The 14883-nt window shown below is 35.1% G+C and overlaps 1 long non-coding RNA gene across 2 annotated transcripts in view; it reads right to left on the bottom strand.

The window, feature by feature from the left end:
* Positions 1-355: 355 nt before the first annotated feature.
* Positions 356-14883, bottom strand: part of LOC149128099 (uncharacterized) — a 304850-nt gene continuing 290322 nt past the window's right edge. For both annotated transcript variants that reach the window (XR_016230360.1, XR_016230351.1), the window contains one exon: positions 356-444. This is a non-coding gene — a long non-coding RNA (uncharacterized LOC149128099). The remainder of the gene's footprint in view (positions 445-14883) is intronic.

The raw sequence follows: 14883 nt of genomic DNA, 5'->3' as shown, positions 1-14883 counted from the left end.
ACAAATATCACATTTTCTCCCCCAAATGTGGGAACTAAATTTTTAAAAAATTAACAACATTAACAATGTCAACACAGAATGTTGATTGCAAAGGGCTGGGAGGGATAGAAGGGAAAAAAGGAGTTTGGCTAAAATATAAATAGAGGAAGCTGAGCACTGTTCATTAATTGTTACAAATATATGAGATGTCATTAGGGGAAGTGGAGTAAAGGATATATGGGAAGTCTTTTTATTACTACCTCACAATTTTTGTTTCATAACTTCAAAACTATTTTGAAATACAACAAGAAGGGGCAATGGGTGTGTACAAACTTATGCAGTGTTCTAGATGCTTATATAAAGCATTTCTGCTTACCTGTCATCTGGCAGAGTTACATATGGATAATTTTCAAGTAGACTGGGACTCATAGCCTTCATTCAGCTCAGTATGTCCATAGGTAGAAACTGGATATCATATATATTCCGAAGGAAGAAAAAAGAAATTCTATTACATCAGTCTGTTCCTTATGTCCTAGTTACATAACCTTTCACAGAGTGAAATATTCTCTCAGACTAGAACTTTTGATTAACTTGGGGCTGCTCTAAAGGGTTGCATAATAGAAAGGAGGAGTCATTAATACATAGGTTTGTAAAATTCTTTTTCTGTAATGTCATTCTTAATTATCAAATCATCAGAGATGATTCCCTATACATCGAGGTTGGGGAGACCAGCTTATTCGTACAATATCTTTGCATCACCTTGATCTAAAAGTTTTATATATGTATACATATATGAAAAAATTATGAATTCCTTGTGTGTTTTCGGTCTTTCTCATCAGTGTAACTCATGCTTTGATTGCTTGTAGAAAAGAGATGTCACTGTTTCTGGTTAAAAAAAGATGCATGCACTATAAATTATTTGCATAAAATGGGAGTTGAGGACAGACAATTTGGAGTCGTAGAAATAACAAAAAGCAAAGAGAGTAGAATCTGCTAGATCATTTGCCTGGCTCAAGGATCCCCCTCCTCTGGTGCCTAAGCAGTAAAAAGTGAGGGAGTCCGGTGACAGGAAACCAAATGAGAAATGGAACTAAGGTCTCAGTGAACAGCATATTAAGAATATTAGGAAAAGAGGCAACGGGGGCATGGAATGAGAAATGTCATTTGGCACAGTCAGGATAAGGATGGAACAAGCATGGGATTTACAAGGAGTAAATGAAACAGTAGAGAGTCAAGGAAATCTGAAACAAAAAGTAAGTCTTGCCCATGATTTCCAGAGAGACAGCAGAGGGTGATGAGGGGACTTGAGGGTCAGCCTGCACATATTTAGTCAGTTATAATAAGGGAAAATTGCTTCCTCATTACCAGGCTGGGAATAATGTTGATATATTTTTTCTCCCTTTTAGATAACTGCATAGAAGTTATAATTGGTATGAGGAAGCATGGTCAGCACAGTTCAGACCCTTGTTCAATGGGAAAACCCTTGAGGCATGTGCCAAGCTGGATGATAATGACAGCCGTGACGATCAAATCACGCAGCCAGCGTTTCAGAGGAGACGAGAGTTGACCCCAGAGACCGACCAGGGTTATGTCTAGGTCTCCAAGGAGAGGAGTGAGGAACTTTTTCCTGAATTGGCTGTAAAATGACAAGTTATTTAACAGGTATGGAGAAGGTGAAAGGAGCTATTTATGGTGGGATATCTTTAAAGAAAAAATTATTCTTTCAGAGAAGATTAGGAAAATGATTCCTTGGGACTTGACAATGTATTTAATGAGAAAGTCACAAATTTGATATAAATATCTTATTTTCTACTCTAGTCTGATTATATGAAGCAAGAGTCAAAATAGGGCTCCCTTTCGTTTCACAAAAATCTATGAATTTTAGTAGCAAAGACAAACAAGTGAAGGTCTAAGAGATTTGCTATCTGTGAGTTATGTGGCTGTGATTAAGAGCATACCAACAAGGTGATTATGAAAAATGTATCATAAAGAAATAATTTCCTGTATCTGTAAACTTTTTAAAACATATTTTAAAAATATTTTTAAGACAAAACTTCAAAAATTGTGAGAGAAATGCCCTCTGGGCTTTATGATAAGTTAAATTGCTGAAGTCACAAATTGGTTTACTGAAATGCTTTCAGTGTTTTATGAAGTAATCCACAGATTTGATGTGTATGAGGTTCTGATAGAAATCACCTTTTTTTGCTTTTGTGTACTCAGAGACGTGGACCTAGCTTAGCAATTTTCTAGGAGCTGGTTTGATCCCAATGGATTGTTTCAACAGATCATAGTAACAGCTGAAACATCTGGAAGAGTCACAGAGAAAATATTTCACCTTTTAAAGGTGATAATATAATCCATATGTTAGTTAGTAACACCTTTGCTCTAAAGATGAAACGCGTTTCTGAATCCCCGGTGATAGGTGTGCTTGTCTACACTGGACAAGGCCATGCAACACATTTTCTCTTAAGAGCATATTTTTGGTCCCAAATAATTAACACTAATGCTATCAGACTTGATACACCTCTACAGAACTCAGTAAAGCAATATTTCATATGCAAAAATCTATTTGGATATCTGAATATTTGAGGAATAATAGAAATTCAGTTCATGTGGCTTTAACATTAAATATCCTATAGAATAACTCTCCCTATAGAATAATGCTCCCCCTTCTGTAGCTATCCTAAATGGGAGTGAGACTGGCTGCTTGTCCTTCCTTTGTACACCGCAGAATGTTTTACTGCTGAATATAATTCAGTACTGATTTGCTAAAATCTAACTTTTTTTTTATTGCTCCTTCCATGAAGATCTGAGCTCAGTAGGAGAATGGAAAGTGCCAGAAAAATGCAACAAATGATGAAGGGCTATTCATAAAATGGTGCATAGCAGAGGTGGAAATGACTGGCCCGCGGGCTGCATAAGGCCCACAAAACCATCTGTTCTGGCCCTGCCAAAGGAATTACAGGCAGGATTTGAAATCAATGAAACTACAGCAGGCTACCTTTTAAGTCGATAAGCTTATATGGTCTGTGAATGATGTTATAAATACACAAATGGTTCTTGACAGAAAAAAAGGTTCCCCACCCCTGTTCTTGGGCTTTGAGAACATTTTCAACAAATAATATATCTTCTTTAATGGCTTCAAACAAAGTAAGAGAAATGAGTCAGAGATGTGGTCTGTGTTTGTGGTTTAGAGAGAATGAACCTGCTTCCTGAATGAGCTGTGGTTCCCACCACCACAGAATGGGAGGCAGGCCACCCTAAAGCAAGAAGCAAAGTTGGCTAAATATGAAGCTAAGGGAGAGGACACCAAAACTGACACTTCAGATTCCCTACCACACACACACAAGTGTGAGTAGATTGCTTATGGAAATTATTTGCTCTTCTTGACATGTAGTAGTTCATATTAGAAGTACTAACACCCACCAAACTCCATATGAAAAAGCATTGGCTTTGGAAAGTTTGATTATAACATTACACAATTTCCTATCAAAGCCATGTTAATTGTCAGAAATAGAGGAATCAAGTATCGGTCTAATTTAATTATATCAGTTCTTCTACAAGAAGCTCCAGGTACCATTCAATTTCATTTTTTATTAATCTGCTTTACATGATAAATAATGATGGATTCAGTAGCCTCTAAATGAGAACATAATAAGCTCATTAAATAAGAAAAATTTCAGAAGCTCACTTTCAATGAAGAGTTTGATTTTCACACATCACTTTACCTCACAGAATCAGATTTCAGTAACAATCATGAATGTTGAATTAATATTTTAATTTTTTACTTATATAAGGTGAACAGATTTCATGTATTCTATCTATACAGATTTAGGATCCCAGTGATACTTCTACCCTGCCCTCCCTGCTGCCCATGACCCAACCTACCCTCTAACTTCCTTTCTTATATTTATTTTAATTTTTTGTTTTTTAAAAAGATTTATTTTATTTATTTTAAAAATAGATTTACAGAGAGAGGTAGAACCAAAGAGAGAGAGAGATCTTCCATCCACTGGTTCACTCCCCAAATGACCGCAACGGCCAGAGCTGAGCTGATCTGAAGCCAGGATCCAGGAGCTTCTCCACACTGGCGCAGGGGCCCCAGGAGTTAGGCCATCTTCCACTGCTTTCCCAGGCCATAGCAGAGAGCTGGATCACAAGTAGATCAGCTGGGACTTGAACCAGAGCCCATATGGGATGCTGGCACTGCAGGCCGCAGCTTTAACCCGTGCACCACAGCACCAGCCCCTCTTTAATTTTTATAATGAAACACTTTCAGTTTATTTTATAATCACAAGCTTAACTTTCAGATAAGCAAACATTCAACAAATAGTAAGAAAAAAAAGCACTGTTACTCAACAGTATAGACAATAATAATCAAATCCCAAAATGTCAATTTTGCTCAAATACATTACATTTTTTGTACTCAGTTACTACAGATTAAGAGAACATAAAACCGCAGAACAAGAGACACTCCCAAGTAAACTCTGATAGTTTCTTTGTCCATTTGAGTCATCTTTTTGCTTAGGAGTTACACATTAGTTGCTGCGGCAAGAGGCAATAAAATTATCTATGGCCTTAGGAATTCTCCTTAATCTGTAACAAGACAAAGATGTCCACTTTCACCTCTTTTATTCAATATCATAGTGGAAATATCACCAAAATCTATTAGGGAAGAGAATGAAATACAGGCCATTGAAATCGGAAAGGAGAAAGTCAAAATATCCATGTTTGTATATGACATGATTTTGTATGTCAAAAAAATCTAAGCCCTCCACCACTTTCAAACTGATAAGCTAATTCAGAAAAGTGGCAGAATACAAAACCAACATACAAAACCAACAGAAGCACTTTTGTGCACTAATAAATAATCTCAGTTGAAAGAAAAATCAAGAAACAAATTCCATCCACAAAGGCAACAAAAATATTTAAGAACAAATTTAACCTAAGTGAAAGATCTCTACAAAGGCGACAATAAAATGCTGAGCAAAGAAATCACCATGTACACAAAAAAGTAGAAATATATTCCTTGTTCATGGATGTAAGAATTAACATTTTTAAGATGCCAATGCTACCTAAAGAAATCTGTAGATGCAATGCAATCCCTATCAAAATATCAATGACACTCTTTACAGAAGTAGAGAAAACCTTCTAAAATTCATATGGAACCACAAAAGACCTCAAGTAGCCAAAATGATCGTGGAGGGGGGGAGCTGGAAGTATCAAACAGTAATTGAAAACATATGTGAAAATACATATATGTAGAGGGAGAGAGAGAGAAACTATAGTAATTGAAACAGTTTGATGCTAGCATAAAGACTGACATATAGATCAATGAGACAGAATAGAGAACCCAGAAATTAATCTATTTATGTACAACCAACTGATTTACGACAAAGAAAAAAGGATAGTCTTTTGCTGGGAAAGTAGTCTTCAAAATTAAAGATCCTGGCAAAACAAGATATACATATACAGAAGAATGAAATTAGGTCCTCACACATTATATATGAAAGTCAACTCAAAATGGACCAAAGATCTACATGTAAGACCTGATACTATGAAATTTCTATAAGAAAACACAGAGGAAACACATAAACTCATAGGTGTGGGCAATGATTTGTTGATAGATGCTAACAGTGCAGGCAATAACAACAATAAAACTAGATAAATGAGATTATATAAAACTCAGAAGCTTCTTCACATCAACAGACAAAATCAATGGAGTAAAAAGACATCAGAAAGGATGGGAGAAAATATTTTCGATCTACCTATATGACTAAGAATTAATATCCAGATCATTTCAGGAACTCAAAAATCTCACCAATAACAAAAAGATCAATCCAGTTAAAGAATAGGCAAACAGTTTGAATAGGCAGTTCTCAAAAGAAGAAACATAAATAGCCAATTCATATATGAAAAAAATGCTCAATACCAGTAGCCATCAAGGAATTGTAAGTCAAAACCACAATGAGAACCACCTTACCACTGTTAGAATGGCTTCTATCAAGAAGACAGAAAGTGATAAATCCTGGGGAGAATATGGAAAATGGGTACCTCTTATACAATGTTGATAGGAATGTAAATGAGCATAGCCACTGTGGAAAACTATATGGAGATTTCTTTAAAAATTAGAAATGGAATTGCCATATGACTCAGCAATCCCACTCCAGGGATTTATACAAATGACATGAAATTATTTTAGCAGAGATACCTGCTCTGCCATGTTTATTTCAGCATTGTTCACAATCAACAAGATATGGAATCAATCAGGAAGTTCATCATGAGATAAACCAAGAAAGAAAATGGCACACACACACACACACACACACACACAAAATATGGAATATTATTCAGCCATGTAAAAGATGATGTCATTTGCAGCAAGATTGATGAAACTGGAGGAAATCATGTTAAGTGAAATAAAGCAGACACAGAAAGACAGGTTCTTCCTCATCCGTGGGAGCTATAAGAAGAATTCAACCTGAGCACAAAATGGTGACTACTAGAGGCTAAGAGAGATGGAAGGACAGAGGAAGTTTTTATAATGGGTACAAAACAAGAATTTGAAGAAATAATGTTTCTAGGGTTACAGTTCACAATAAGCCATTGTATATTGTTTGAGCAAATAGAAGAAAGGAGCTCCAAGCATTGAGTCAGAAAATAATGTCAAAGAAGGGGAAATGTTGATTACTCTGCTTTGATGAGTATATATTGTATACATGTATTGAAATATTACACTGTTGCCCAAAAATATGTACAATCATAGTTAACAAAAATTTTAAATATAGGATTGCATTCAATCAAAGCAGTGATGTGTTTCACTCCAGATGAAAATGGAATCCAAGAATGAATCATTTGGCTCATTGTGTGCTCACAAGAGAACCAAAAAATCTGTTATAGAAACTAAGTGCAAAGTCAATTTGCTTGTGCTTATAAAATTGTCTTCTTGACAAGGTCTGTGAATCACAGTATTTCACTAAAAAGCTTCCAAATTATGAAAAATTTTCTTATTAATATATTGACATAAAATTAATATTTTAATTTTAATAAATTTAATGATTTAAAAAAATACTGTAGGACCATTTAACCTATGAACCTACCATTTAAACCTAAAAAACACAGTGTCTCTTATTTTAAAAATGCAAGGTTTTTTGGAAGACAGTCACTAAAATCTGTGTGATTAGCAAAAATACCAATAGAGCTAGGTTTGTCTCCTACCTCCCTTTTCAGCTGTTATTGGTATTCTTCGCTACCTGTTTTCCCTGAATGCTCTCAGCCTGTTTTTCAATCCCTCCTTTTTTACTTATTTATTTTTAAAGATTTATTTATTTATTTGAGACAAATAGACAGACAGATGGAGGGAGGGGAAAGTACCTCGCATCCACTGGCTCAGCACAATGTAAGAAATGAGATTTTTGTATTACAATCCATAGAAAAATAATTTATGGCCATGCATGAGTCCATAACTAATGTATGTAAATAATTAGCAAGAAACTAGAGAAATAGAAAATCAACTTTGAAACACTACAATAGAGGCCAGCGTTGTGGCACAGTGGGTTAAGCCGCCGCCTATGATGCCAGCATCCCACATGGCACCACTTCGGTCTCAGCTGCTCCACTTTGGATCTGGCTGCTTGCTAATTGCCTAGGAAAAGCAGTGGGAAGTGAATCAAGTATCTGGGTCCCTGCTACCCACATGGGAAACAGGAAGAATCTCCTGGCTCCAGGCCTTAGTATGGCCACCCCCTGACCATTGCAGCCCTTTGGGAAATGAACCAGAAAATGGAAGATCTCTACCCCTTCCTCCATAACTCTGCTTTTCAAATAAATAAATCTTTAAAAAAAAGCCACAATAATTTTTTGCAGGAAAGAGTTATCAATGGATACTAAACTAAAATTTAAAGAGAAACAGCTTATTTGTAGTGTCAAAGTATTTCAAGACATATATTGGCTTATTAATTTCAACTGGAAAAATTGTAGCAGGAAAGCAACCAACTAGACACCACCTTAACCAAGTGGTCAAGGTTAACACCAAGAACAAAAAGACACCTGGACATCATTTACCCCCTGATATGACACACTGAGAAAAACATGCAACCTCTGTGGTATTCTTGCTAAAAATGTACCTTCAAACTAATTATGAGAAAATACCAGACAAACAAAAAATGAGTAATGTTCTACAAAATAAGTAACCAGTACTCAAAAAAAAAAAATACCAAGGTCATGAAAAACAAAGTATGGATGAGTTATCAAAGACCAGGGGATACCTTAGAGACATCTCAATGTGGGATACTGTATTGAATCTAGGAAAAGAAAAAAGGGTACATTAGAAAAACCAGAGAGATAGGAATAGTCTTCAGTAAATTAAAAATGTTGTTATGATGTTAATATCTTTTTTTTGGTCTTTGTGCTATAATTGTCAAAACAATGTTGGGGCAAACCAAGTGAAGGTTATACAGAAACTTTTTATAATGTTTTTACAAATTTTCTGTTCCTAAAGGTATTGCAAAATATCACAATTTATGGTGATATTCTCAGTTCACAATATTTACATTAATAGCACAGAAATTCCAGAAGCTAAAAAGAATAATTGCTGTGGCTGTTGGGTTGTTTCAGGATAGAATTAGTTTGCCTGACTTTCACATACTCACAGAGTTTTAGCTAGGAAAGCAGAAAAAGTCATAATTGAGTCGAAGGAGAGGAGGGCGTGACAGTGCAGCCCTCTGTCCCTTGGGTCCTCAATAGCCAGGTATTCCACGCATGTCTGACTACATGAAGACTGACCGGAGACTGAGTGGCAGGTGACAGGACAGACATTGGGGGATGGAGAGTTCTCTCTTCATCTTTTTCCTGATAGAATAGAAATTTTACTTTTCCTGTGCCTTGAGAAGGACTTGGTTTCGGTGTGTGGCTTATGTAAATCACTGTCATTATTTTAGAGGCATATCTTATACTGGAATAAGAAATATAGAAAGTGCGAATGTACCATGTGCTGAAAAACAAATGAGAAAAGGAAAAAGCATCCTCTATTTCAAAGGATAAATTCTGATATAAACTACATAATGCTTTCCTACATTTATATTACGATTAGAAAGAACTTCAAAGTCAAGCACATTATAATGTACTAATTTAATCATTTGGTAAATATTCACTGTTTTTTGTGTGTGTGTGCCCAACACTCTGTTAATCATTATTGAGGAATTTTTTGCAAGCACACAATCCTTCTCTCAAAATGCTCATAACCTTTGCAAAGAAAAAGATAAACTCAAAAGAAATGTAAAAATTTAAGTGAAATAAAAATGGCAACTATACAAGTGGAAAAGATATTCAGAATGATGAAGGTATCTGTTAAAGGCAGCATTCTGCATTGACAGGAAAGATTGTTAATCTGCTTGACTGAAGATACTAGTAATATCAAAATGTTTATTTAATGACCAAAGTATTGCAGGAAATAAAAATAAGTTCCTTCCTAATAATACATGTTTTAAATTTTTTCATGTACATGCAAGTGAAAAATACTATTTTAAATTATTAGAATAAAATATAAGAAAATGTTCTTCTTTAAACAAGATATAGAGGTAAAAGTCCTCCAAATTAAAAAGAATACATTTGACTAAGTCACAAACTTTAATTTCTCCTGGATCAAAGAACTCCATTAAAACACTGTTAAAAATCAAATTAACAGATTATGAGAAAATATAGACAATTAATTAGAATAAGAAAGATTTAGAATTAAGAATATGTAAATAACTCAAGAGGCTCTGAACTTGAATTGGAATAAAATTACATCATTATCATTACCAAATTCAAACTGAAATTCTAGCATTTCCTTTTATGATACATATGGACAAGAAATCACAGTGGTATGAATCATAGCTGAGACTGTCAAGATCTGAGTTCATGGATTCTTTCCTGTAACATTACAGTTGTTATACACATTTAAGAAATACTGTTTATACACTCATCATTTCCTCAAATTACAGTAATATAAATTCTCTACTAGATCTGAACTTTCAATCATTAATTTATAAAGGTCACTGTGTTATGACTTATCTAATGTTTTTGTTAGCTACACTTTAATATAATTCAGGTGTTTGGGGAATTCTATACAACTTATTAAGGAAAGTTTAAATTAGACTTACCATTCTTAGAAGAAAGTGACTAACAATATTTTGCTGCTGAGTTAAACAAATAAATGTCTAAGAACGTAGCCAGAAGGCTGAGGTCTTAATTAGTCATTATGGCATGTGGATAATATAAATCAAATTTGCTTTTCCTAGAAGAAGAATCCAGATTGACCTTGGTGTTAACATTGTGATTTAATCTTGAATGAAGACAAATTTGCCAATGCACACAAAAACCAGACCTGGAAATATTTTGAATAAAATTATTAATACAGTATTTTTGTGAATTAACACACTTTTTCTTTGTGTGCTGTTCATCAGAGATGTACCTTCACTATATTGATATGTAAGTGCTTAAAATTTATGCCCAGAAGTAGTTCCTTAACTTAATCAAACTACCAAAGGGGCTGAAAGTACAAAAGAGGCAAACAACAACTGAACTCTGATGATTTGAATACAATATTATAAATGATGGTAAGAGAAAACAGCTAGTGTCAAAATAGTGCATGTACCATAGTGTGATTTGTATGAGTTTTTATGAAAATCACATGAAATAACACCCTAAACGCATCATGAAATCAAATTCACATGCATGAATTTAAAATACAAATGTGAGGAGACAGACACATTATTTATGATAGTTAATGCCTTTAGGAATCGGGAGATAATATGGTATGAAAAGGTGGATTAAAATGGCTTATAGCATTTTATTTTTTCTTTTATTTAAAAACTGAAAGAAACTGCTGACATTTTAAAGGACTGTAAATTCTTCGTCATGACTACCTTGGCAGTTATGCTTTTAATTTTTATTATGCTCTCAAAATAAAATTTTCATAAATTTTTAGAAAAATCCAGAATGCTGCCCATAAAGCATTTCATGTATAACGTTAACAAGAAACATATATTACCTGTGTCACGACTTCTAGGCATTTCCATTATTGCTATTAAAGAGAATCAAAGTATTTGGAAGGCGAAAGTGAAAAGGGTGAGCCTTCCAGGGAGGGAACCTGCAGGAGTCAGGGCACACTGAGAAGGAGGCCGTCATGTGTTAATGAGATGGTGTCAACAGGATTGGAGGACTCGTCCAACTTGGAAGTCTTTTCTTGAATTATGTGTCTTTCCTGTTCCTGAGCCAGAACATAAGGCTTATTGAGTATGTGGGTAAAACCAGCCCCGGGAGCCCTGGGAAGCCCAGGGAGACTTCTGGTGTTTGAGTAACTGGGCTCCTTAGCAAGGGGCATGCAGGGCAGGGTGGTGCTATGCCAACCGGCGCAATGGGGAGCCAGCTCACCACACAGGCTTCCTCACTGAATAGTAGGCCTATCCTAGAGCGAGTCTGGCTGAGGATGGAGGACAGTGTTCAGGAATGTTCCTTAAACAGGAAGAAATACTGAAAAGCATTTGGTTTAGACACATGCCAGTGTGTGGAGAAAGTCACTCCAGCCCTACAGGTCCTTTCACCCCCCAAAAAACACATGCCAAAGACAAGCTTTATAATTAAATACATTAGAAAGTACTATAACATTTGTCTCCCCTAGGAAAGTCACAATATATAGTAGACGTTGAAGTCTTGGAGGTGGTCTATTTCCACTTTCAATCCAACATCCCCAACACTGATCATTAGCATCTCGTAGAACTTAAATGCTTTAGAAGCACGATTTTAATGTTTCAAAAATTGAAAGCAATTTTAGCTATTTGCCAAAGGGGAGGAAAATTTTATAAAGATCCTGCTTATACTTGAAGTGTGACACCAAAAGATGATTACAAATATATTAGAGGACACCAAGCTGGATGAATTTCCAAGACAGCAGGTTCTCAGAGGTCTGAGCATTGTCAAAAGTCTCGTTATGGTTTATGGTCCTGTCAGAAACCCTCCGTTTTCCCATATGTACATATATGGTTTTCTTTCCCTCCCAGTTAATTGTGCCATAAATAACTTTTTCCTTATCTGCATATCGATTACAAGGTAATGAATGCCACTTCATATTATGTGAAATACAAATCAAGCTCTAGACCCCATGAGATAATTTTCTTGGCCAAACTCCCAGGCCCTGTACTTGGGATGAACTTCAATTGCGTCTCTAGGGTTAGTGGGTGTTATGTTTCTAAGTGATGATCTGTTTATTTCATGCCACATTTGCAAGCTGTCTTTTCCTCAAATGTACTGTTAAACGTTATATTGAGATTTTTAAGGTTTTCAATTCACTTTATCTTGGTAAATTTTCTTCATTCAAATTTATCTCAATGTACAATTTGTTCACACCTCATCTCTCTGGGGAGCTTTGAGGTTACTCTTTCCCTGCAGGGTGCTTTCAGGGGAAAAACAGCAGCTAAAATTCACAGTTGACAAAGGCATATTTTCTTCTCCCCAATCTTTAACATACTTGCTGTAATGAACATAAAGACTTGCTTGCAGATGTACCAAAGGAGACTTTTCATTCACTGACATTTCTCTTTTATTAAGTCACATAACTGTGCCAATTCTTTTTGGATATGCTAGTACCGTTTCCTCCTTCTTTAAATAAAACTTGGTGTCAATTCTGCATTGGGAATTTATTTCATATCAGTGAGAGAAATATTTCCATCTGAAAGATATTATCTTTGAAATTGAGTCAGGCTTCATGCTGAGGAAAGGATCAAGGAGATATAACAACTGTTGAAGAAGTGAAACTCAAGGTGTAAAATATTATCAGACACAGAAGCAGCATACAAGGAAGGCGACCAATTGAAAGGAGCATTTTTCTTGGGCAATTTTGAATAACTGTGTCTTTATTTCAGGGCTGAAATGCTCCATGCATCTGCTTAATGATTTCTCCCAGTATCACTGCTTTAATAATTTTCTCCTGAAGGATAAAAGATGGGTACTAAAAACTGTTTTTAGGATTAAACTTGAATATTTTACCCACAAATACAAACCACATGTAACTCAAAGAAATTTAAAATATTTTCTGAGATCGAAGGCTCTCCCTTTTGATGTCGCACTTGAGACCTTTTTTTGCATAGAGACATAAAATCGTACACTTAGCAAAGACATTCATACCCCAAATCTATCAAGGTCGATGTAAAGTGAAAACAGTATGTTTTGGGACAGAATATCCTTCCAACCACTTTATAAATCATATCCGTTTGCTGTTCAGAAACTGGGTATCAGCAATGTTTTTAAATGAGAAGACAGTCTACATTGCAGGGTCACTTTGCAAGACTATATTTCATGCCCATTTTTTGACACAACACTTGGCTTCTAACAGGGTACCCCAATACAGCTGAGACATGAATGATTGTCTTCTGAAATCAGCCAAAACAAGATGAAATATTGCAAAGAAGTAAACCCAGTAGATATCCAAATCACATAATCACTGCGTAGAAAATACTTTTGCATTTTCTTAAACTGAAGATGCATACATGTGACAGAAGCTCAAATTTTCATGGTTGAGCTCAATTGCATCCTTGTGGCTTTTGGTTCTCTCATTAAAACATGTTGTTGAAAACTTACAACTATTTTTATTTTCTTTTATATTCTTTAAATATACAGATTTCAAGCTATAGTTGTCTTTTGCTCTTTTGACCTTATCATGCAAATACCATCAGTACAACTAGAAAACATATTTCTGTGGAGAATATAATAAATTTTAAAGACTATATTGTATTATTTCTCTTGCCTATTGTTGAAAATGGATTTTTCAAAATTCTGGTGGATTAATGAGTTTTCCTTAAACCTGTTTTCTTTCTATTGTGTGCCTTTCATGTTTTAATATTTTAATGCAGTTCACGCAGTTACTCAGGAATAATTGTCTAGGTCATCTTTTTGTTCCTGGCTTCTCAGTATAATGAAATTTCATTTCAAATATTATATCTTTATTATTTCTAAAAACTATAACTTGCTTCCCAAGCATGATATTTGTGTTCTCGGAAATAGTTATATATTTTAAAATATATGCATAAAATGTATGTATTTAAATATACCGCCGTTGAAGATAATATTGAAACACGAGCATTCCAATTTACCATTTTTACAATGAAAGACTGAAGTACAGGGGAAAATTTGGATATCTTCAAAACTTAAGAGTAACTAAAATTTTCAAAGATAATTGAAAATATAGGTAACTCAAAAGTATTACTTCCCTTTCCAGTACATATTATTCTATGGTATAGTTTTAATAAGAACATTGTCTGATTTGAGTACTTCAATATCGCTACTTGCTCTCCATTATAGGTGCTAAAAAGCAGTAATGGCTATTACAGATAATGCTAAGAGAAATGTCTGTCCAGCCATTAGTATGCTGGGAAATGTCATCCAGACATTGCCACGAGCCTCAGAGCAACAGAGATAACTCAGAAAATGAAGCAGGAACTACTCTGTGCCTGGTAAGGCGTCCTGCAGAGTCAAGCTGCTCAGGGCTAGCTGTGTCAGTGGAAAGAGAGGAAGACTGAACTAGAGTTACAGACACTTTTATTCCACGGGAGTCACAGTTAGAGCTGGCAGCCAGGCTCTGCTCTCCTGACAAGGCCTTTACAGGTGAATTTACACTGCCCTTCCTATGTATTTTTTATGTTTATAGTTGAAGACAACAGGTTTGAGTTGAAACAATCAAGTTTTTCTATTTGAGCTTAGAAAAACTACTTAACTCTAAGCCTTGGAATTATTAATTTCTAAAGTTGCTATAAGGAGCTAATGATTTAATGCAATTAATGTATTCAATGCTTATAAAGTCTTATCAGTTATTAATTTCCAAAATTAATCCTAACCTCCTTGAGCTTCTTGGTTTTTTATAATCAGTAA

The sequence above is a fragment of the Oryctolagus cuniculus genome, chromosome 2 (genome assembly GCF_051225735.1).
Source record: "Oryctolagus cuniculus isolate XC-2025 breed Fujian yellow rabbit chromosome 2, ASM5122573v1, whole genome shotgun sequence".
Classification (NCBI taxonomy): Eukaryota; Metazoa; Chordata; class Mammalia; order Lagomorpha; family Leporidae; genus Oryctolagus; species Oryctolagus cuniculus.
This window is presented reverse-complemented; position numbering and strand designations above follow the sequence as displayed.